General features: G+C 39.4%; 1 long non-coding RNA gene across 1 annotated transcript; it reads left to right on the top strand.

Annotated features, from left to right (window-relative positions):
- The first annotated feature begins 2,968 nt into the window (after nt 1-2,968).
- LOC126014521 (uncharacterized) lies at nt 2,969-22,935 on the top strand. The gene is made up of 3 exons (XR_007497568.1): nt 2,969-2,992; nt 3,761-3,931; nt 22,891-22,935. It is a non-coding gene; the product is annotated as an uncharacterized LOC126014521 (long non-coding RNA).
- Nucleotides 22,936-24,830: the final 1,895 nt, after the last annotated feature.

Here is a 24,830-nt window from a genome sequence, read left to right as displayed (position 1 = left end):
GTTTATGCTTTAGGTACCATATCCAAAAAATTCATTGTCAAGATCTATTTAATTTGTTAATTAGAATTTGTGTGTATGTAAATGGTAATGATTGAGGTTTAATTTCATTCTTTTACATGTGGATTTTTACATGCCAGTTTTCCTGGCATCACTTATTGAAGAAACTGCTTTTTGTCCATGAAATTTTCTTGACTCCCTTATCAATGTTGGTTGACCACATACATACAAATTTATTTCTACACTCTTAACTCTGTTCCATTGTACAGCCATTGTACTATTTTGATAGTAGAGCATTACTGTTTCAATTACTATATCTTTAAAATATAGTCTGAAATCAGGAATTGTGACTCTTTCAGGTTTGTTTTTCTTAGAAACATGTTGGCTATTTGTAGCCTTTTGTGATTTCATATAAATTTTAGTTTTTTTTTTAAATGCTACTGTAAAAACTAACATTGGAGTTTTGGTAAGGATTACATTGAATATTCATTTCAATGTATAGTTCTTGGTTAAATTTATTTCAGGTATTTTGTTACTTTGATGCTATCATAAATATGATTTACTTTATTCTCTTTCAGAGAACTTATAAGTGTATAGAAATGCCTTTGCTTTTTTAATACAAAGATTTTGTAGCCCATGTTTTTTGTCTTGTAGTTAATGAAAGAATCAACATTAGAAAAATACTGAATGTGAACTCCTACCCTGAGATAATTTTCCATCTGTTTTATTCCAATGTACTTTGTTCCTAGGAGCAATCCAGACAGAGGAGAGGAAGGATTTACAATTTGTTCTTAAATCCCATTCTCAGGGAGGTGCACTTTATTATCACTGCAGTTGATTTTGAGCTCATAGCTGGGTTCTGTGATGCTTGAATTCCTTCCCAAACAGACTTTAAGTCTATCCAGTTCCATGACACATAATGTGGTAACCTCTTGCCATTTAGCTAGGAAACTGATATTTTGTCATTCCATAACTGACTGTTATAAAATATATAACTGAGTTTCTGTGCTTACAGTTTGTGTTTTGATGCAATTTGGGCTAAAATTTCACTTCTGTGAGTATCACTCTTCAAAGATGAACATTCTACAGACAGAGACTATAGCTCGCTAATGTTTGTGTCATTTGACTGAGAATCAATCGCCATGGAATCTTGGGATGTTTTCAGTGGAATGTGCAAATAACATTTACACAGAATCTCTGGAAGTTGTGGCTATTTATGAAAACCAGTGTGCCGTGGGCAATGACCTACTGTGACCATATCCCTGTACATTCTACTCTCCATATGGTCTCCACGTCACTGACTTCCTGCCTTCACACCTACACTATGTGTTCCACAATGTTCAAAACCTCTGGTAGCCCCACTAGACTTGTCCAATCAACATACAGAGCAAAGAAAGAGAAATAAGTCTTATGATAGAAGAGTTCTCTTGAGTGGTTATAGTTCAGAATCCATCAGCATGAAATCTACGGATCCTTGTGCCCCACCTAAAGTCAACACAGATCTGTTTGATAATCAGAAGACTAATAACAATAATAGCTCAAAGTCCTGATTTGTTGCTCCTAAGTTAACTCCAGATTAGTTCTTATTTCTTTAGGCCACAGTTCAGAGAAAATGTCTCCTCCTCTTCCTTCTGATGATCTCAGACTGGACAAGGAGGCCACCGTAATATTCATACAGAACATGGTTCCTCTCTGGCTGTACCCTTCAAATCCTAGAAGCCCCAGAGGGATGCACTTGACCTTTTAATGCTGGCTGTGAATTAAACTGAAATAATCAAATATTCAGTTCATTTGAAAATAACAGTATCAAACCCTTTGTTCTAGCAAAATATTATTAGAAAGTAAATAGTTTTAACTAAAGAAAAATAAAACCAATGCAACCTGAAAAGATAATATCTTCTTAAGCAAAAACATTTAGTCAATTTAGTAAGAGTGGTATTTGTACTGTATTTTTACCAGAAATTGAACATTGCTAGATATTATGGAGAGGAGACATCAGTTGTACAGCAGGAGAACAACCCCACTTGTAATATTTTCTGCATCGTGTGGACCTTATAAAGGATTCTGGAATCAGACAGACCTTTTTTTCTCAAACTTTTCCTAGCCCAGTCCCCCTTCTGACCTGGTTTTCTTCCTGTATCACCTCTCTTACCCTTTGCCCCCTCAGTCTCCTGCCATGACCCCTGTTTATTGTATTTTCACCTCTGCCTCCCACGGTGGAATATCTTGGGCATCCCATAGGAACCATTTGGTCCTGTTGAGAAATACTACTTGGGCAAGCTCTGTTGCATGGGTATTTTCCTGGCTGGAAAAAAGATACTCATGAAAAAATATTTGCAGAAGTGTTCTGGAAAGAATTTGCATCTAGCATATAGAAAGAACTTTGAAGTCCAACAACATGGTAAGCAATCATCCTTTTGAAGTGGTAAACAATTTGAACAGACACCCCATTAAATAATACCTATAAATGGCAAACAATACCGGAAATAGATGTTTACTATCATTAAAATTAAAAGAAATAAAATTAAAATCTCAGTGAGATTACACTAGATGTCATCTATAATGGCTAAAATGTAAAATTATGATCATGCCAAGTATTGTAAAGCATGAGGAGTCACTGGAACTCTCAACTCTGCTGATAAAGTGAAATATTCAGATACTTTGGAAAACATTTTGACAAAATTAAAATTATTAGATGATCTGACCATTCCACTTTAGGCATTTATCCATGATAAATACAATACTTGGTGTGGTTAAGTATTGGCCATTATAGTTATTTATTTTCTAACTCATATTCAATATTATAATGTATATTTCTATACACTTGTAAGTAGTCAAATAGTCTAAAACGCTATTTTTTGCTTGAGGAAGTTTTATAGAGAATCTCCTCTTTGATACTTGCACATGCTAACAAATGTGTTCTCCAACTTCACAGACGGTTAAATACAAAGATGAAATGGAAACAAGAAAAAGGCTTAGCAGCATAGGATTCCGGGTTCGTATTTAAGTTGATTGTTTTGTTTTGTCTTGTTTAATGTGTTTGTTTTAGTTGAGGGGAGTCCCACCCCACTGTGCTCAGAGCTCACTTCCTGGCTCAGTGTTCAGAGATCACTCCCAGTGGGGTTTGAGGGACCTTATGGGGTGCTAGGAATGGGACTGGGGTCATCCCCTTGTAAGCCCTACCCACTTCTCTTTGCTCCAAGTTTCATTTGCTTTTTATTTGATCCTCCTCTGACTTTCATTTATCTGCATATACTTTCTACTTTCTAACATGAATTTGAAAAGAAAAATGCTTCAGAAGGGAGTCAAGAAGAGATGGATGACCAAGAGACAAAGGGAGGAGCAGGGGAAGAGGGAGGGTAGGCAGGCCAAGAAGTTGCCTGGCTGAGGAGTGGGTAGGGACCCCTGGTCTAGCTGATCTTGATCCTTCACTCACCCTGGTCTAACCTTCCATCCTGCCTTTGCTTCCCCAACCAAAACTCTAAACTCCCATTCCACAAAGACACCACTTCCAAGGTCTTTCAGTCCCCGTCCATCTGCTGTCTGCTTCTTGAAATTTCTTGGGACACAGGCATCAGAGGGAAAAGTGAGTCCTGGATATGCTGGACCTTAAGCCAGGCCTGGCCAGGGCTGGTTATTGAACTGGGCACCAGCACCACATCTACTGTCCTCCATGACTCCTGCTCAGGGGAGGGAAGAAAGGAAAGGGAAGGACAGGATCAAGGAAGCTGCCTATTAAACAAGCTTCCTATTCTCCTGCCAGACTTCCAAGACCAGCGGGGACAAGCATTTCTTACTCGGCAGGACCTCAGTGTCCAGGTTGCCCTCCAACATTGTGCTGGATTCACTGGCAGCTTTGGAACCTACAGCACTGCACCTGATTAAGAAAAAGGCAAAGGGGATAAAGAAGACTCTGGTGAAGGAAGATGGCTGGGTAAGGACCCTCACAGACTCAGAGCTGAGGACTGCATGGGCTGAGGATTGGTGTGGCCAAAACAAAGAGCTCAAGAAAGGGAAGGGGGAGAAAGAACAAGTCCACACCACTGCCCAGGTAAGAATGGTACTTGGTCTGCAGATTCCAGGGGGGAAAGTGGCAGTACTGCAAGAGGGAACCTGTGGCCAAGTTTGGGGTTTGAGGTGTCCAGTTCCAAAGGTTTCATCAGTGACCATGAAATCAGCTTATGCTTTAGGGGTCTGTCTTCTGAGATGCAGGGCAGGACAGCTAAGCAGGTTGAGTGACCTGGACAAAGTGTCCCATCCTGGGGTCTCAGCAATGGGGGGGAGTTTCCCCAGCAACAGCAGCAAATCTGGTGTTGCTTCTAAACTCTTGATGAGCTGGTGAGAGCCAGCTCAGTTCTTGCTTTCACATGGAGATGGAGCCCCAAGGGAAGTGGTGCCAATTTCACCCTCAGGAGAGACCAAGGCAGGCAGGACTCTGTCCTACCCGTGGAGTCTTCTCAGATGCTCATGCTCTTTCCCATGTACTGTCATAGTGTACCTGGATGATGCCAAAGCTGAAGGGCACGTTTCTTATTTTGTTGGTTTTGGGGTTGTGTGTGTGTGTGTGTGTGTGTGTGTGTGTGTGTCCTTTGTTTTTGAACTGCAAAGACTTTAAAGTTAATATGTAACAATAAGGCAGAATTGAACTGGGGGAGAAAGTGGATTGTGTGAGTTGGTGTTTATATCCTATATTAATTGACTTCCCTTGAATGTGGAAGACACATTTGCAGTTCACTATGTGGATATTTTTGGCCATTAATAAAAAAAAATCCTGTTGTTTTTAGTGGACCCTCTATGTGATATGTTCCTCAGTGTCCATCAGCTCTCTGTCTGTGTCTCAGGATGTTCATTGCTCTATTTCTTGTTTCTCTCTTTCCAACGTTTCCCTTATTGTGCTGGCCAGAATACTCTCAAAAATGACCTTTAGGGTTCAGAGAGATAGTACAGCAGTTGCCTTGGACATAGCCATCCCAGGTTCAATCTTCAGCATCCCATATGGTCCCTGAGCACCACCAGGAGTGATTCTTGAGCACAGAGCCAGGAGTAACATCTGGGTGTGGCCAGAAAACAAACAAACACAAATGGTTTTCTGTAGACTGCACAACAGAGGGCTTGCCACAGGCATTTCCTCAGTCTGTCTGTCTGCATCATTAATCATACTTATTTCCGAGAGGAGTGGCATTCGTGGGAACAGCACACGTGCTGCTCGGGGCAGGTACACACTGATAAACGGGATGTTTGGCCAGTCTGAAAAGCACGATATGAGCATGACTGTCAGATTTCTACTGGGGAAAGATTTCATGGCATAGGCTTTGTATTTGCACAGTGTTGGTTTGGGGGTATATATTTTGTTATCTGTAAAATATTTCCAACATGAGGCTCCCCAGAACAAGATTATATGAGATTTCTGATTTTCTCTTTCTTCTCCACCTTCCCTGGGTTTATTGAGGTTAAACCCAATTCCAGTTAATGCTTTTCTAAAACACTTGTAAGGTTCATAGGAGAGCCTGCTGTGTGCTGATGGAGACCGTAATAGATTCGCTGATCTGCAGAAAGTAGAAAGACCCATCTTGCAGGAAAAATGGACATAGATATTTGTCCCCATCTTCAAGTTCACTCAATACAAAGCAATTGATACTACATCAAAGCCTTCAGTAAAAACTCTAGAACATAGTTCTTTTAACACTCAAGAATTGGTTGCTAGGTCAACTACTTTTGCAATTATCTGCCTGACTAGGTAATAATTGTTTTCATTATTGCTGTCAGAGGATTATTTAATAGACTAACAGTATTATAGGTGAGGGGTAGCTTATTTTCCTTCTGATGAGGACCTACCACTACTACCCTGGCCATTCAGTGAAATTGCATGTCAAGTCACACTTACCCTGTACCTAAGTCTAATAGAGAAGAGTGTCCAACTCATTTCTTGTCTTTCTTTAGTTTCCCCTCTTGCTCCTTTTTGTGTCTTGATAGTGCAGGCAGTTAGTTGTGCTTCAAAGCAATGTGGGAAACCAGAATGTCCCTCATTACGTCCTGGCCACATAACGTGAGGAACACAGAAAGTTCTGGACGTGTGTATGGTCTTCCAAAGCTGTCAAAAATATTTACTCTCTTTTGATGGATTATGTTGACATAAAGGAATTTCCCTTTTTATACTGAATCTTTGTTCCTTAAATGAATAACTTTAAAGTGTAGAAGTAATTAAAGGCATAAGCTGCACTTACTTATTTTTAAAATAACATTTTCAGTTGCCTCTTAAACTTTTGATTTTGACAATCTGCTCTGAGAGACAGATAATAAAAATCTGGGGAATGTCTTAAAAGTTCAGCTAAAAGGTAGCATTTACTATCTACATTACTCTATCGAGAGTAATTTGAATGGGCTCGGACAATAGCACAGTGGAAGGGCATTTGCCTTGTACATGGCTGACCCAGGACAGACCTAGATTCGACCCCTTGTTTCCTTGAGCCAGGAGCTATTTCTGAGCACATTTCTGAGTAACCGCTGAATGTCACCGGATGTGGCCCAAAAAACAAAACAACAACAACAACAACAAAAAAGTAACTTGAAGATAAAATCAGTAAGTCATATTGGTATATTGGTATACATTGGTATATTTGGAACTTAAAATAGTGAAAATAATATTATTTGTTACACAAATGAAAATTTTTGTGTTAAACATCACTCAGAGTGGTTGGGCTTTGTCACTGAGCTTATTCTTTGGGGAACATTGAAAATATCTTATTTGTAGAATGATAATATTTAACTTTACTTTAACGTCAGGACCTAAGATAGTGCTGTGGAAATTACGAAGATATAAATTTGCAATTTGTACTGATTTAAACTTTTTTCAGGCATACTCAGCCATCAGGTGATACAGTTCCTGACATGTATTGTCCCCTTAGTGGCCACAGAGTGACATCCTTGGCTTTTAGGGCCACAGAGCAGCCATCTTGCCTTTCCTGCATGATGTGAACTTCTCCTAGTTCCAGACTTTTAGTTGTGGGCTTCTCTCCAGTTCCCTCTGGGAGCTGAAGACAATTTTAAAAAAATTTTTTTGAGACCAATATGAATTACAAGTCTATCACAGCTATATTTAAGGTACATAGTGACAGTGAATTAGGGCAATTCCCACCACCAGTGTCGACCTCCCTCCACCCCTATTCCCAGCATACTTCCCTTACATCCATCCACCCTTAGCCTCCTGGACTGCCAGCATAATAGATTAAAGCCAATATTAAACATCAAGTCATGTGCCCAGAATCCTTCAAAACTTTGAAACTTTGACATCCTGACACTTTGGAACTCAACCACAACAACCAAATCACTTACCAAGCAGTCACTCCTCCTCACTCCAGTGACTACCACAGCTTAATGCTGCAAATTCTTTCGCAAAGCTGTCACCTACCAAAGAGCTGCATTTTCACAGGAAAGACAGAGGATCTGGGTTTGTTGTTGTTTTCAGTATCACAGATAGGACCTCATTCATGTGCCCTACAGCTGAGCTACATTCTGGGTCTCAAGCAAATATCTTCTTTTGTTTATTTATGGGGGCCCACATCCAGTAGTCTTTGGGAACTATCTTGGCTATGTGCTCTTTAATAAGGATTTTCTCATCGCGGACTAGATTTGATTTCAATTCTGTTAGATTGGGTAGGTGGATTTATGGATTGACTTCCTGAAGTGCACTGGAGTCTCAGTTCACCTGGATGGAGCCAGGTGAGGAAGCCAAGCCAACACACTTATTTGGGGACTTCCTCTAGCCCATTGAAAATTTCTGCCTGAAGTTTGCATGGAGCCTTTGTCAGCCTAACTGTATAGGGCCTCAATGGCTGCTCTGACATGAAGTTTCACTTGAGGCATCAAATGATGAAAGAGAGGCTTGCTGAGTTGGAAAGAATTCTCTCAGTTAATAATTTGCTAAAAGAAGAGAATGGGTCACTCATGTATCTGGGTACAATGCTTTGTTTTGACTCTTGGTCTGTATGATGCTCAGAGATTTGTTGCCCACATCCTCCCTGTCCTTCTCAGTGTTCCTGATGTTCCAACCTTTCCCTGCTTTGTGTGAGGGAACACTACTCTCTGTCTGGGGTTCCCCACCACCACAAGCTAACACCCACTGGCACATTGCTAGTATTCAAAAAGAGCTATTTGCTTAGAAGGTAAACATAAAATATTTTCTAATTGTAAAAATTGTTCACAATTCTTTGGGGATAGAAGCCATTTTACTTCATAATGATTGTTAGATTGTTTGTCCATATATGGATAGCAATATGTTTAATGGTTTAAAGTAGTGAAAGATGTGGAGATTGTCAGATCAGAAAGGATGGCCAAAGTGGGCCAGAGTGATAGTATAATGAGTAAGGTACTTGCCTTGCAGACCTACCTGGGTTCAACCCCAGCATCCCAGATGGTCCCTCAACCCTCTGGGTCCTCAAACTATGGGGCACTATTGTTCATAGTTTTTTTTTTGTTTTTTTTGTTTGGTTGGTTGGTTGGTGAGTTTTTTGTGCCACACCCGGCTATACTCAGGGGTTACTCCTGCCTCTGTGCTCAGAAATTGCTCCTGGCTCAGAGGACCATATGGTATGCTGGGAATCAAACTCAGGTCCATCCTGGGTCCACTTCGTGCAAGGCAAACACCTTATCGCAGTGCTATCTCTTCGGCCCCTGTTCATAGCTTTTCTTAAAACTATAATCTGGCCCTCCAACTGTCTGAGGGACAATGAACTGGCCCCCTATTTAGAAAGTTTGAAGATCCCTGCCCAAGCCCTTTAAGAGTGATTCCTGAGGAGAGAGCCAGGAGTAGCCTGAGCACCAGGTGTGGCCCAAAACTCAATCAAACAAACAAAAAGAATGTCCCAAGTTTCAGAAGATAATTTTTTATTTGTTTGTTTTTGGGCCACACCTGGTGACGCTTGAGTTATTGCTGGTTATGCAATCAGAAATCGCTCCTGGCTTGGGGAACCATACGGGATGCTGGGGGATTAAACCGAGGTCCATCCTAGGCTAGTGTGGGCAAGGCAGACACCTTACCTCTTGCAGCACCTCTCAAGCCCCTCATAAGATAATTTTTATAGAAATGAGAAGAAATAGAAATTGTAATCACTTTTTCAAATAAATAAAAGAAACAGTAAAAATATCTTTGATCTGGACACCAGGCGGGGAAAATCCGCGAAAGTACACCGGCCCAGTGGGGCTCAGCTGTGAAAGACTGTGAGTGTGACCTGTCTATGTCTGTCTACTGTCCTCTTGCGTGAAACTCTTGCGAGTGGGGCAAAAAGAGGCTCAGAGGAGCACGGCCGCTCCGCTTCGCTACGCGGCCGTGCACTCTTTCTAAGGAAAGAACTCCATTGCAACAAGAAGGAAAAATCACACTAAGAACGGCGCTATATCACAGAAGCAAACATTTCTCTCTGGACTGTCTTCTCTGTTGCATGCTCAGGCCTAAGATTTGACCCGGTGTGAGGCTTCATCCACGGAGGACTCCCCTCCCTTAGAGGCAAGTCAGCCCATCCAGAAAGGGAGGAGCCAGAGGAGTGTGCTGCCTACATCATATAGACAATGAATACCACCACAACACGTAGAAAAACCCACAATACAAGTGTGACAATGGGGAAACAACGCAGGCCAGCATCAGACATAGAGAATGAAGATGACAATTCTGAGGACCAGATAATGACTGAACAACTAATCAACCTCTCAGATAAGGACTTTAGACTAGCAATATGGAAGGTGCTCAACAGACTCCAAGAAACCATGGATCGAGTTGAACAGAACACTAATAAGAACCAAGAAAATATGAAGGCAGAAATGACAAAACTCCAAACTGAAATAACATGTCAACTAACAGGACTGAAAAAGTCAGTAAACGAAGTGAATGACAAAATGGATAAGCTCTGGGGCAGGGTATCAGAAGCTGAGAATAGACTTGGTGCTGTGGAAGATGAGATACATAACAATTCCATACAGCAGGAGAGATTGGACAAAAAACTTAAAGCAAATGAGCAGACAATGGAAAAATTAGTCAAAGAATGGGAACAGACGAAAATAGAAGTCTATGATAAGATCAACAGAAACAACTTAAGAATCATTGGAGTCCCAGAGACCCAGGAAGAAAATTTCCAGGAAGAATCAATGGTCAAGAACATCATTAAAGAAAAACTTCCAGAGCTAAAGAATATATGTGATCAAATCCTGCATGCCCGAAGAGTACCAACCAAAAGAGACCCCAGAAAAACCACCCCAAGACACATCCTAGTCACAATGACAAATCCCACAGATAGAGACAGAATTCTGAAAACAGCAAGATCAAAAGGGGAAATCATGTTCAAGCAAGCTTCCCTGAGATTTACAGCAGACCTGTCACCAGAAACGCTCAATGCCAGAAAGCAGTGGTGGGATATTGTGACAAGACTGAATGAAATGAATGCTTCACCCAGAATACTATACCCAGCAAAACTCACTTTCCGGTTTGATGGAAGAATACATGGTTTCACAGACAAAAAACAGCTCAGAAACTTCACAGACACAAAACCAGTCTTAAGAGAAAAACTGAAAGACCTAATCTAAGACAAGACTACCCAAAAGACACACCAAATTTTGAAATAAAGATGGTGTTAAATCCCAGGACAATTCTTTCTCTCAACGTCAATGGACTAAATGCACCAGTTAAGAGACACAGAGTGGCTAAATGGATCAAAAAACTCAATCCAACCTTCTGCTGCCTACAAGAAACGCACCTGAATAGTCAGAACAAACATAGACTCAAAATAAAAGGCTGGAGAAAAGTTATCCAAGCAAACAACACCCATAAAAAAGCTGGAGTGGCCATACTAATATCAGATAATGCAAACTTTATACTCAGGAAGGTTGTAAGGGACAAAGACGGACATTTTATATTAATCAAGGGGTACGTAGAGCAGGAAGAATTCACTCTCCTAAACATATATGCACCGAATGAGGGGCCAGCAAAATATTTAATACAACTGTTGACAAATCTGAAAAATAATATCAACAACAACACAATAATTGTGGGGGACCTTAACACGGCTTTGTCAACACTGGACAGGTCAACCAGACTGAAACCCAACAAGAATATACTAGACCTGAGGAGAGAAATGGAAGAAAGAGGCCTAGTGGATATATATAGGACACTCCATCCCCAGAAACCTGGATACACATTCTTCTCCAATGTACATGGGACATTCTCCAGGATAGACTACATGCTGGCACATAAAACATACCTCCATAAGATCAAGAGGATAGAAATTTTGCAGACTACCTTCGCTGACCACAAGGCTCTGAAATTATTTGTGAACTCCAAAGGGACTCAGAAGAAACACTTTAACACCTGGAAGTTAAACAGCCTCATGCTCAATAACCAGTGGGTCCGAGATGAAATCAAGGAGGAAATAAAAAGGTTCCTGGAAACAAATGACAATAAAGACACAAACTCTCAGAACTTATGGAACACAGCAAAAGCAGTACTGAGAGGAAAATTTATAGCTTTGCAAGCACACATCAGGAAGGAAGAAGGAGCTTACCTGAGTAGCTTAATGACACAGCTAATAGAACTAGAAAATGCTCAACAAAAGGACCCAAGAATAGGAAGACAGAAGGAAATAACAAAGCTGAGAGCAGAAATCAACGAAGTGGAAACTCAAAAAACAATCCGAAAGATCAACGAAAGCAGAAGTTGGTTCTTTGAAAAAATAAACAAGATTGATAGACCACTGGCAAACCTAACAAAGAAAGAGAGAGAGAGAAACTTGATAACTCGTATCAGGAATGAAAAAGGAGAGATCACTACTGATATGACAGAGATTCAAAGGGTAATCAGAAACTACTTTGAAAAACTCTACGCCACTAAAAATGAGAACCTGGAAGAAATGGATAAATTCTTGGACTCTTATAATCTTCCACGGTTGAAGGAAGAGGATGTAGCATATCTAAACACCCCCATCACCATTGATGAAATTAAAACAGTAATCAAATGTCTGCCGAAAAACAAAAGCCCAGGTCCAGATGGATTCACTAATGAATTCTATCAAACTTTCCAAGAGGAACTACTGCCAATCTTGGCAAGACTCTTTCATGAAATTGAACAAACAGAAACACTTCCAAATAGCTTTTATGAAGCCAACATCACCCTGATACCTAAACCAGACAGAGACACTACCAAAAAAGAAAATTACAGACCAATATCACTGATGAATGCAGATGCAAAGATCCTCAACAAAATCCTGGCAAATAGGATTCAATGCCTCGTTAAGAAGATCATCCACTACGATCAAGTAGGTTTCATCCCAGGAATGCAAGGCTGGTTTAACATCCGTAAATCTATCAACATAATACACAACATCAATAACAAGAAAAATAAAAACCACATGATCATATCAATAGATGCAGAGAAAGCATTTGATAAGCTCCAACACCCATTCTTGATCAAAACTCTCAGCAAGATGGGAATGGAGGGAACCTTTCTCAATATAGTGAAGGCCATCTACCACAAGCCAGTGGCAAATATTATCCTCAATGGAGAAAAACTGAAAGCCTTCCCTCTAAATTCTGGCACAAGACAAGGCTGTCCTCTCTCACCACTCCTATTCAACATAGCACTGGAAGTACTTGCTATAGTGATTAGGCAAGAAAAGGATATCAAGGGAATCCAGATAGGAAAGGAAGAAGTCAAGCTCTCACTGTTTGCAGATGACATGATACTCTACTTAGAAAACCCTAAAGACTCTATCAAAAAGCTTCTAGAAACAATAGACTCATATAGCAAGGTGGCAGGCTACAAAATTAACACACAAAAATCAATGGCCTTTCTATATACCAATAGTAATAAGGATGAAATGGACATTAAGAAAACAACCCCATTCACAATAGTACCACACAAACTCAAATATCTTGGAATCAACTTGACTAAATATGTGAAGGACCTATACAAAGAAAACTATAAAACTCTGCTCCAAGAAATAAGAGAGGACACACGGAAATGGAAACACATACCCTGCTCATGGATTGGCAGGATTAACATCATCAAAATGTCAATACTCCCCAAGGCATTATACAGATTTAATGCCATCCCTCTAAAGATACCCATGACATTCTTCAAAGAAGTGGATCAGACACTTTTGAAATTCATTTGGAACAATAAACACCCTCGAATAGCTAAAGCAATCATTGGGAAAAAGAATATGGGAGGAATTACTTTTCCCAACTTTAAACTGTACTACAAAGCAACAGTTATCAAAACAGCATGGTATTGGAATAAAGATAGGTCCTCAGATCAGTGGAATAGGCTTGAATACTCAGAAAATGTTCCCCAGAGATACAACCATCTAATTTTTGATAAAGGAGCAGGAAATCCTAAATGGAGCAGGGAAAGCCTCTTCAACAAGTGGTGTTGGCACAATTGGATAGCCACTTGCAAAAAATTAAACTTAGACCCCCAGCTAACATCATGTACAAAGGTAAAATCCAAATGGATTAAAGACCTCGATATCAGCCCCAAAACCATAAGATATATAGAACAGCACATAGGCAAAACACTACAGGACATTACAGGCATCTTCAAGGAGGAAACTGCACTCTCCAAGCAAGTGAAAGCAGAGATTAACAGATGGGAATATATTAAGCTGAGAAGCTTCTGCACCTCAAAGGAAATAGTGCCCAGGATACAAGAGCCACCCACTGAGTGGGAGAAACTATTCACCCAATACCCATCAGATAAGGGGCTAATCTCCAAAATATACAAGGCACTGACAGAACTTTACAAGAAAAAAACATCTAACCCCATCAAAAAATGGGGAGAAGAAATGAACAGACACTTTGACAAAGAAGAAATACGCATGGCCAAAAGACACATGAAAAAATGTTCCACATCACTAATCATCAGGGAGATGCAAATCAAAACAACGATGAGATACCACCTCACACCCCAGAGAATGGCACACATCACAAAGAATGAGAATAAACAGTGTTGGCGGGGATGTGGAGAGAAAGGAACTCTTATCCACTGCTGGTGGGAATGCTGTCTAGTTCAACCTTTATGGAAAGCGATATGGAGATTCCTCCAAAAACTGGAAATCGAGCTCCCATACGATCCAGCTATACCACTCCTAGGAATATACCCTAGGAACACAAAAATACAATACAAAAACCCCTTCCTTACACCTATATTCATTGCAGCTCTATTTACCATAGCAAGACTCTGGAAACAACCAAGATGCCCTTCAACAGACGAATGGCTAAAGAAACTGTGGTACATATACACAATGGAATATTATGCAGCTGTCAGGAGAGATGAAGTCATGAAATTTTCCTATACATGGATGTACATGGAATCTATTATGCTGAGTGAAATAAGTCAGAGAGAGAGAGAAAAACGCAGAATGGTCTCACTCATCTATGGGTTTTAAGAAAAATGAAAGACACCCTGGTAATAATAATTTTCAGACACAAAAGAGAAAAGAGCTGGAAGTTCCAGCTCACCTCAGGAAGCTCACCACAAAGAGTGATGAGTTTAGTTAGAGAAATAACTACATTTTGAACTGTCCTAATATTGAGAATGTATGAGGGAAATGTAGAGCCTGTTTAGGGTACAGGCGGGGGTTGGGTGGGGAGGAGGGAGATTTGGGACTTGGGTGATGGGAATGTTGCACTGGTGATGGGTGGTGTTCCTTTTATGACTGAAACCCAAACACAATCATGTATGTAATCAAGGTGTTTAAATAAAAAAAAATTATGCATTAAAAAAAATATATCTTTGATCTTAGTTGTACTTGTGTAAATACAAACTGAGTGACTTACGTTTCACTTGCTTTAAAATAGGTAACATTTAAAAATATAAGTTCTGTTGTTATGAATAGACCTTATTTCTTTTTTTTAATTAAAATTTTTTTATTTTAACCAAAGCAAATTACAAATCTTTCACAGTAATATTTTAGACACATAGTGACATTGAATCAGGGGCATTCCCACCACCAGTGTTGTCCTCTCTCCACCCATATTCCCAGCATGCATCCCATAACTCTCTCCCTTGACCCTCCAGGCTGCTAGTATAAGTGGTCCCCTCTGTGTCTAGCTTGTTGTAGATTGAGTTTCGATTCTGTTGTCGTTGGCTTTGGATTTGGTGTTTAATAGACCTTATTTCTTAAGTATATTAATTTTTGCTTGTAAATATGCATGCAAATTCAAAAGAAAAGAAAATTATCTTAGATTATTGCTAATCACAAGTTTTATCTTTATTACTATTTAATTTATACTTCCCTACTTAGGAATTATCTGCTTTGATATTAATATAACCATTCATTTTCATCTCTGTCTATTGTACAGCAGTCCCTTATTTACACCTGTCAATGTAGTAGCCACATAAAGACCAGCATGTATATTCCAGAGAAAGTGGAATGTCAGCAGCTGACAAAATAAAATAACAATGTAATGTGGACAGAGCCAGAACTCAGTAGGCTATGGTGTAGTCAAGGTTGAAGTTCAACTTCAGCTGGAGAGCAAACACTTGAGTCCTACATGTATGATTGCTCTTTTGTAAAAAAATGATAATAGGGGCTATCTTCATCATTATGAGAGTATTGTTTTTTGAGGAGATTGAATTATTGTTTGCTTTACAGAAGATATGATTTAGCACAGTCTTATCTTTGGTTATTAGAGTTGATCATTATATGAGAGTCAGAAAAAGTGAGTGTTAAAAATGGGTGCTGGGGCTGGAGAGATAGCATGTAGGTAAGGCATTCTCCTTTCATGCAGAAGGTCGGTGGTTCGAATCCTGGCAGCCCATATGGTCCCCTGAGCCTGCCAGGAGTGGTTTCTGAGCATAGAGCCAGGAGTAACCCCTGAACGCTGCTGGGTGTGATCCAAAACAAAACAAAACAAAAAATGGATGCTATTTTGTACATTTTCACTGTATGTGAATTTCAAAATTTTTAAAGCAAACTTTTCCATCAGAGTTACTCTCTGTCTAGGGTTCTCCACCTCCACCAACTAACACCCACTGGCACATTGCTAGTGTTCAAAAAAAGCTATTTGCTTAGAAAGTAAGCATGATGTGATTTTGGATATAGTGAAATAAATAAACATAAGTACCTTTCTACATAGAAACCTAATGCTCTATCATTGTTTGGTTTGGTTTTCCTTGTTGAGCCACATTCAGTGGTACTCAGGCCTTACTCAAGGTTTTGCACTCCAGGATCATTCCTGGAAGGGCTCAAGATGCCATAGGAGATTCCAGGGTTGAAACCCAGGTCAGCTGCTTACAAGGAAAGCCCTCTAGTCCCTATACTGTGACGCTGACCCTATTTTTCCAATATATTTTTTTCTAGCTTTCTATGGACATTTTGATGTTTTTAATTTAATTTTTTCTTGCTAGCATACTGACAGCCCCCTGAAGTAGAAGATCTTCTGTAAATGACTTCCCTGCTCTATTATCCAAGTGGTATCAAATCACTGTGTCCTTGTACCCTGGGTTGAAAGGTAATTCAAGGATTGTGACTTGTATTTGAATATGGATAGGTGGTAGGATCTTTTTATGTATTTATGTGTTGATAGATCGATTGGTTTTGGGGCCATGCCCTGAAATACTCAAAATATTTTTTTGGCTCTGGAATAACTCCTGGCAATGTTGGGGAGGGGGGGCATATTGGATCTGGGAATCAAACCTAAGTCAACCTAATGCAAGACAAATGTTTTACCCACTGTTTTATCTCTCTGGCATCCTAAGTGGAAGGATCTTAAAAAACACATGCCTCCTTCCCTAAAGTGACCAACAACTTTTTTGAAACCTAGAAAAGCTAAAATTGAGAAAGGTATGGAATTTTTTTGATTCTACTGATATTTGGCCTGAACCTTTCTTTCTGCTCATTTCCATCTCAGGGAAATGGAAGCTGACAGTGGTGACTTGTTGGATACCTCAGAGAGTCTGAGACAGTGTTGACAAATAAGGAAATCATTATCTGGATGCTTTACGAACCACTACAGGGTTCTCCAGGCCTGTGGATTATTGTACAGAGGAAATAGGAGTTTGAGTTTAGAGGATATAGGTCCTCTAAAAAAAATTAAAAAAATAAACTCAGAAAAAATTGGCAGCCTAATATATTGCAGGCCTTGGGTTTGATCCCAACAAAATTACTAAATTCTATATTTTTCATAATTTCTCTCAAATATGCCTTCTCTGCTTGAGCCATGTTTTGCTTTCTGAATAGTATTTATTCTATTTATGGAAGGGGAAACCCAATAGCTCTTGGGGAACCATGCAGTTCCTTCCTTCCTTCCTTCCTTCCTTCCTTCCTTCCTTCCTTCCTTCCTTCCTTCCTTCCTTCCTTCCTTCCTTCCTTCCTTCCTTCCTTCCTTCCTTCTTTCCTTTCTTTCTGCTGAAGGGTATTCTATTGTGTATCTATACTACAGACAGTCATTTGTGGATAGACATTTAGATTGCTTTCATGTCTTTTTTTGGGGGGGGGTTGGGTCACACCCAGCGGCACTCAGGCTCCGTGGTCCTGGCTCTGCGCTCAGAAGTCACTCCTGGCAGGCTCTGGGGATTATCGGGGATGCCAGGATTCAAACTGGGGTCCATCCTATGTTGGCCACGTGCAAGGCCAAAAAAACTCCTTATCGCTGTGCTATTGCTTCGGTCCAGCTTTCATGTCTTGACTATTGTGAATAACATTCCATGAAAATAGCAATTGTGGTTTTATGCTTGTTGCATTTTGATTAATCAGACACTGAATTCTGTATGATTCTGCAATTTCTATGAAAACTTCCATTCGCATGACAACTTTGTATATATGTGAGTGTGAGGAGGTTGAGGAAGGTAAGTGATGGAGAGTCAACATTACTAAGGTGCTATTTTCATCCTGAATATTGACACCACCCTGGTCACTAAAAAACCACCACTTCATAGCATTCCTGGTCTTCTCTCTATCTTCATCTCACTCTGTAGCCAGCCTTTCTGTTCACTCTTTGAAAGAGTGTTAAGTCCCTTTACTATACTGAAATCTAATCTCCTCCCAGAAGTAAGCCTAGACCTTGCTTGAAACACTTCCCAACCCTGAAATAACAAGGACTTTCAGGTAACAAAACTCATTTCAAGGAGATAGTTGTTATAATAAATAAAAAATAAATGCACATATATCCATTGTATAGGGATATAGCAATAGCAAAACAATCTGTTTAATCTGGTGGGTTTTTTTTTTCTTAATGCTAACTTCTCTTTTTGCAAAGAGAACAATATAATATTAAAAATATATTCAATTTTATATTAAATAAAAGGCCATTCCTAGTGATACTCAAGGGCCAATATGGTGTTCAGGGGTCACATTGTGTGTGTATGTTGTTAGGGATAAATAAAACCTTGCAGGATAGGGCCCGGAGAGATAGCACAGCGGTGTTTGCCTTGCAAGCAGCCGATCCAGGACCAAAGGTGGTTGGTTCGAATCCCGGTGTCCCATATGGTCCCCCGTGCCTGCCAGGAGCTATTTCTGAGCAGACAGCCAGGAGTTAACCCCTGAGCACCGCCGGGTGTGGCCCAAAAACCGAAAACCAAAAAAAAAAAAAACTTGCAGGATAAAACCAAGATAAAAGGAGAAACCCTTTATCTTTTAGATAAAGACATGGGCTGTAACATTTGAGCTACATTCCCAGCCCCTATTACTTGTTAAATTTTTTTAAAAATAATTTTTATGTAAAATAAAAATTAGAATTGTGATTAGGGAGATAGTACAGGGTTAAGTTATATTTCTTTAATGCATTCTACCTCAGTTCTATCCACAGCACTATGCAGGCAACCTGAGCATTAAAGGATGCATGATGCATTATAGGATTCAGGAATTCCTGAATAGGAAGACTAGGTACATACTTCCTGTTAACTCAGGGTCTGAATTCTCAGGCCTCTGCTTTGAACCATCAATATGATTGGCTAAAAATCACCAGAGGGACTCTCGGGCCTAATGATTACCTTTTAGAAGATCCCATAAAAATTAAGTTTGTCTCCCTCTGGAACATTCTTAATAATGCTCTGACACCAACACATGCCAATTTTGATATGGCATCCTGACAATGAGGAAATGGCAACAGTTTGACTTAAGAGCAGGTTGTCTTACCTCACTACCTAACGATAAGATGAAATTGGAAGACGTGTCATCCTTTGATCTATGCAAAAGCCAAGATCACTGATTGCAGAAGACTGCCTATGACAACCATGACTGGGCAGAACTTTTCCTGGGACCAATAAAAAAGACCCTAGTCTAGGCTTTGGCCTATGATCTGTACAACCAAGATCTTTAATTCCAGAGGTCTGACTGAGACAACTGCAATTGAGTAGAACGTCTGGAAACATAATGAAAGACTCTGTCCTAGACTTCATCCTATGATGGGTGCAAAAACCAAGACCACCAACTACAGAATACTGATTAAAACAACAGTGATGGAACAGAACTTCTTGAACCATAGAGAAAGACTCCATCCTAGGCTCAATCCTATTACCTATGCAGGTACCAAAATCTCTAGTTACAGGGGCCTGATCTTATCATTCATGAATGAGTGGAAAGTTTCCAGACACCACAAAAGGACTTAGGGAAAAGTAAAAGAACAGGTATGGAGCCTGGAGTTATGCCCATGATAGTATACTTCAAGGGCAGAGAAACCCTGTCTCAAATCTCCCCAATATTTACTATGCCTATGCCAAAAAGAAAGCACAAATTAATTTTTAGTTGTTATTGTTGTTGTTGTTTTTATTTTGTTTTGTTTTATGTTTTATGCCCTGTTTTGTTTTTATTTCAGGACCATGATTATTGTTTGGTTGTTGTCTTTATTGCTGTGATGCTTTTCAGGTTTTTTGTTTAATTTGTTTTATTTATTTTTGTATTTTTTTTGTTTTTTGTTTTGTTTGTCTTTTGTTTTTTTGGGTCACACCCGGCAGCACTCAGGGGTTGCTCCTGGCTCTAGGCTCAGAAATCACTCCTGACAGGCTCGGGGACCATATGGGAAGCCAGGATTCGAACCACCATCCTCCTGTATGCAAGGCAAACACCTAACCTCCATGCTATCTCTCCAGCCCTTATTTTTGTATTGTTGTTATGTTTTTCTTCCTTTTTCTCTTTCTTCTCTTAAATTGATATTTATAGCCTCTAGAAGGACTCTTCCCATTTTTTTGCTTGTTTGATTTTTGCCGCCCCTTTTTTTCCCTTTCCTTCAAACAGAACCACATAACTTGAACCATGTGTTCTGCTTCATAAACTGAGGAGGAAACAAAGGAGGGTACCAAGACCAAACAGTCATATGAACATTGAATAGAAATAAAAAATGATCATACTTAGGTACCAAACCCAAAGCCAGCAACAACAGAATCGTTACCCAATCTACAACAAGCTAGACACAGAGGGGATGACTTTATACTAGCAGCCGGGGGGGGGGGGCAACGGAGGGGGATATGAGATGTATGCTGGAAACAGGGGTAGAGGGAGGACAACATTGGTGGTGGGAATGCTCCTGATTCAATGTCACTATGTACCTAAAATTTTACTGTGAATGATTTGTAACCCACTTTGGTCAAAATAAAAATTATTTTTAAAAAAATTAAGTTTGTGATGGCACTAAAAAGTAGAACATTTGAAAGTTGGCTTTATGATAATTGTTAGTAACCACACCCAAAAATATAGTTGCCATGTTCACACCAGTCCAGCTCCATAGACTCACTCTTTTCTCAAAAAAGATATAAACCAAGCTATAAAAAAAATCATGGGTACAATGGCCACACAGCTGAAAGCTGGCAATCTTGTGAGTAGAAATAAGGCAGGAGAATGAGAAGGCCAAAGCCATGCCTACTGCATTCATCACTCATAATTCCTGCTTTTCTTATTACCCTGCCTCACCACTCCTTTATGATTCTCTTCAGAGATGCCAAACAGACCAAACTTCACATATGCTGGTATGTGTACTAAATATCTCCAGGACTTTTATGGAGTGAGTGTAGGCACCCTCCTCAGACATCCTCCTCCTTCCAAGAGGCCTGGCAGCTGTCACCACACCCACAAATGAAGCACCATGTTCACACCAGTCCATTTCCATAAACTCACTCTTTTCTTGAAAGAGATGTAAATCAAGCCATGAAAAATCATGGGTACACTGCCCATGCAGCAGAAAGACAGAAATCTCAGGAGGAGAAGGTGGGCCAAGTCTCCATCTTCCCAAAGCCATTCTGGCTGCACCCATCACCCATAATCCCTGTTTCGCCTATGGCCCTGCCTCACTGCCCTTCTACGACTCTCTTTGGAAACACCAATCTGACCAAACTTCAGGTATGCCAGTATTTGGGCTGATATCACCATGGCTTTTTTGGATTTGAGTGCAGCCACCCTTTCCACACATCTTCCTTCTCTCAGGAGACCTGGCAGCTGAGTACATGCCCCACAAATACATAACAGTAAACGTGTTTTGAATTCCTAGACAATTTCAGTTGGTCAACCACCATAGGGATAATACTTTCATCCTTATAGGAACACACCAGTTTAGAAGCCAATATGTAGCTGAGGTCAATTAATGTTTGGAAACAAATGAAATAACAGAATGGACAACTCACAACAACTAAACCTGCCATTGTCTTAATGACTTCATTGGAGATACAGAAATTTTCACAAATTTGCTTGCCACTCTACTTTTTTTATTCTTTCTTTTTATAAAATTTTCTTTCTTCTTTTCCTTTTGCTCTATTTATCTTTAATAATTCTTTCTCACTTATCTCGAAATAAATTTTTATGGTCAGCTTGTCAACAACTATGTGATGCATTTTCTTTTTATTTAGTTTTATGCCTTAAATGATGATATTTAACTGAACAGAATTAAGGAAAAATTTGAAATATCATGTTTATGATAAAAAGACTCAAAATCAGAAAGACTTTAACATTCCCAGAAGTGATCCATAGATAAAATATAATTCTAAATTCCAGGCATTAATAGGACTTTTAATCAAATATGACTGTTCTATATAGAATATTAATAGGCTAAAACGTTTGAGAACTCTTTGTTTTGGATTTTTAGGCACTGGGGTTTACAGTAATTTTAATGACAGTATTTCATATATACAATATTCCAACATCATGCCCTCCACCAGAGCGATTCCCAATTTCAATCTACCTCCACTTTTCCTAAACTGGTAAATTCAATCCTGTAGATAAATTCTTAGGCTTTGCTACCTTTGGACAGTTATTATTTCCTTACTATACTTCTTTGTATTCCACATATGAGGTCAACCATTCTGTTTCTGTCTCTTTTCTTTTAACTAACTTCTCTCAGCATGCTACTCTCTAGACTCATCCATGTAATGGAAACCTGCGTGATTTCTTTTTTTTTTTAAATGGTCCGGTAGTATTCCACTGTTTACATAAACATTGCTTCTATATCCAATCATCTGTGGTCCCGAACTCTTTGAAGGAAAGCAAGATGAGATCAGAGACTGGTCCTCTGGATCTTTAGATGCAGCACATCAGTGATAAATAGGGAGGCTTGATGTTAACTCAGCAATAAAAAGCAGAGCATAGGGAACAAAGTGGAAAGGTTCCCAAAGTCCCATACAGAGATGAGAATGTGTCATTAATAGTGTGAACACTCACTGAAGGTCAGTGAAGAAAGGGTTGGCTTTTCAGTATGATGTATTTTCTTTAAAGTAAAACAAACAAACAAAAACAAAAAAAAAACCCTAAAATTTCTAATTACAGATGCAATGCATAAATACAGCTATAGAAATTAAATAAAGCAATGAAAATTGTCCTGAGGCTAGGGTTGGCATATTTTAAATCTTGATGGTCTCTCTCTCAGCTATAAAAAAACAAAAACAGATCCTTATGTATCAGATTTGAAATGTGTTAACTTTCTTTCCAGGCAAAAGTGGTGAGCCAGTTGACAGCAACCCAAGAAGAAGCAAAGGTGAGAATGTCATTCTTCAGGTTCATGATTATCAATGTGACCATCATTATGTCACAAATTACTCTTTGTATGGATGCTGGTTATTTGAAGAAAATGGCCGTGACTTTAAAAGTAATACTGAGAATCATCGTTGTTTGAATCAGAGGACCTGATTGCCTCTAGAATAAAATGCTGGAGGTATAACCTAATGAACCCATAGAAATGTCACTCCTTCATGATATGCCTTCAAGTCCACAAGGAAAGAGTCATTATTCCTTTGGCTGTAGGTTGTCCACCTGTAAGATGTAACAACCCTGAGAAATGACAGAAAGCATTAATGTGACTGAATTAATCTGATTTTTCCTACAAGCAGTTTGGAAAGAAAGGAAATATAGAGTAGCTGGGGCAGTAAAGAGCTAAAACAATCAGAATAAGAGAGGGAAACTGGGGCTGGAGGGAGAGATAGCACAGCGGTAGGGTGTTTGTATTGCACTCGGCTGACCTGGATGGAACTGGGTTTGATTCCCAGTATCCCATGTGGTCACCAGAGCTTGCCAGGAGCAATTTCTGAGTGCAGAGCCAGGAGTAACCCCTGAGTGCTGCTGGGTGTGTCCCCCCCCAATAAAAACTAAAAAAAAAAATGTTCCCTCCCAAAAAAGAGAGGGAAACCAGATTTGGAAAAGATACCTAAGAGGGGAGGGCAATGTAAAGATAAATTTTGGTTGCTTTGCAATATTGTCTGGAGCTGAAGTGACGCATTTTGTAGGAAACAGGCGATTGATTCTTAAATTCTTCCCATTTTTGAGAATTTGCAAATAATGTAACTGATTATATCACAAAAGTTATTTTATTAGCTAAGATTTTCAAACTATTTAATAAAAGTCACCTTTTAGATTTGCGGAGACACAGTATATTGTTCATATAAATAACCTTCTGATTATTTTCTGTGCAAAGATTCCAGACCACCATGTTTTGGAGAGGCAAATAGAACTGCTAAAGTCTTCCTTAGAGATTGAGAAAAAGAAAGCAGAAAGGTACTAATACGAATAATTCACAATCATTCATGAGAAGCTAATATGATATTCATAATCATTTGTAAATTTGTTGCAGGTATAAGAGGGAAGCAGAACGGATAAGCAAAATCTGGGAAAAGAAATTTTCAGTTCTCAGGAACAGGTATGATGTGGTGGTTTATACAAACTCGTTTCCTACAGATATGACTACTAGTAGTATGTACTACTACTAAAGTCAGTGGCCCAATATGCATGCTTTGAACTGTTGGGAGTAACTCCTTCCCCACAATGTGACAAATCATCATTTTTTGGATGTTGAGATTCTTGCATTTTTATTTATATTTATTAATATTAAATGCTCTTAAACTGTTTTAATAAAAATACAAAATTGACCAGAAGTGAAAGAGTCTCAAAGTTATGTAAAAGAAAAATAATTAGGCTTTATTTTATTTATTTTGCTTTTGGGTACACCTACTGATGTTCAGAGACTACTCCTGGCAATACTTTACGGAGCCTTGTGCCCCCCCCCCCCCGGGGGCATGCCCCACTATTTGAGAAGCACTGCTCTAGAGGAACATTTTCTTATCTGCTTGTGATGGCATTTGGCTGGTCTATATCTTTGTCAAATTGCTTGACATTTGTATTTCTTCTATGAAAAGGTGTCTGTTGATATCTTCTCCCTATTTTTGATAGGGTTGGATATTTTTTTCTTGTTAAGTTCTGTCAGTACCTTGTAAATCTTAAATATTAGCCCTTTATCTGATGGGTATTGGGTGAATAGTTTCTCCCATTCTGTGGGTGGCTTTTGTATGCTAGTCACTATTTCCTTTGAGGTACAGAAGCTTCTCAGCTTAATATAGTTCCATCTGTTTACCTCTACTTCCACTTGATAGTAGATTGCTG

The sequence above is a fragment of the Suncus etruscus genome, chromosome 7 (genome assembly GCF_024139225.1).
Source record: "Suncus etruscus isolate mSunEtr1 chromosome 7, mSunEtr1.pri.cur, whole genome shotgun sequence".
Classification (NCBI taxonomy): domain Eukaryota; kingdom Metazoa; phylum Chordata; class Mammalia; order Eulipotyphla; family Soricidae; genus Suncus; species Suncus etruscus.
This window is presented reverse-complemented; position numbering and strand designations above follow the sequence as displayed.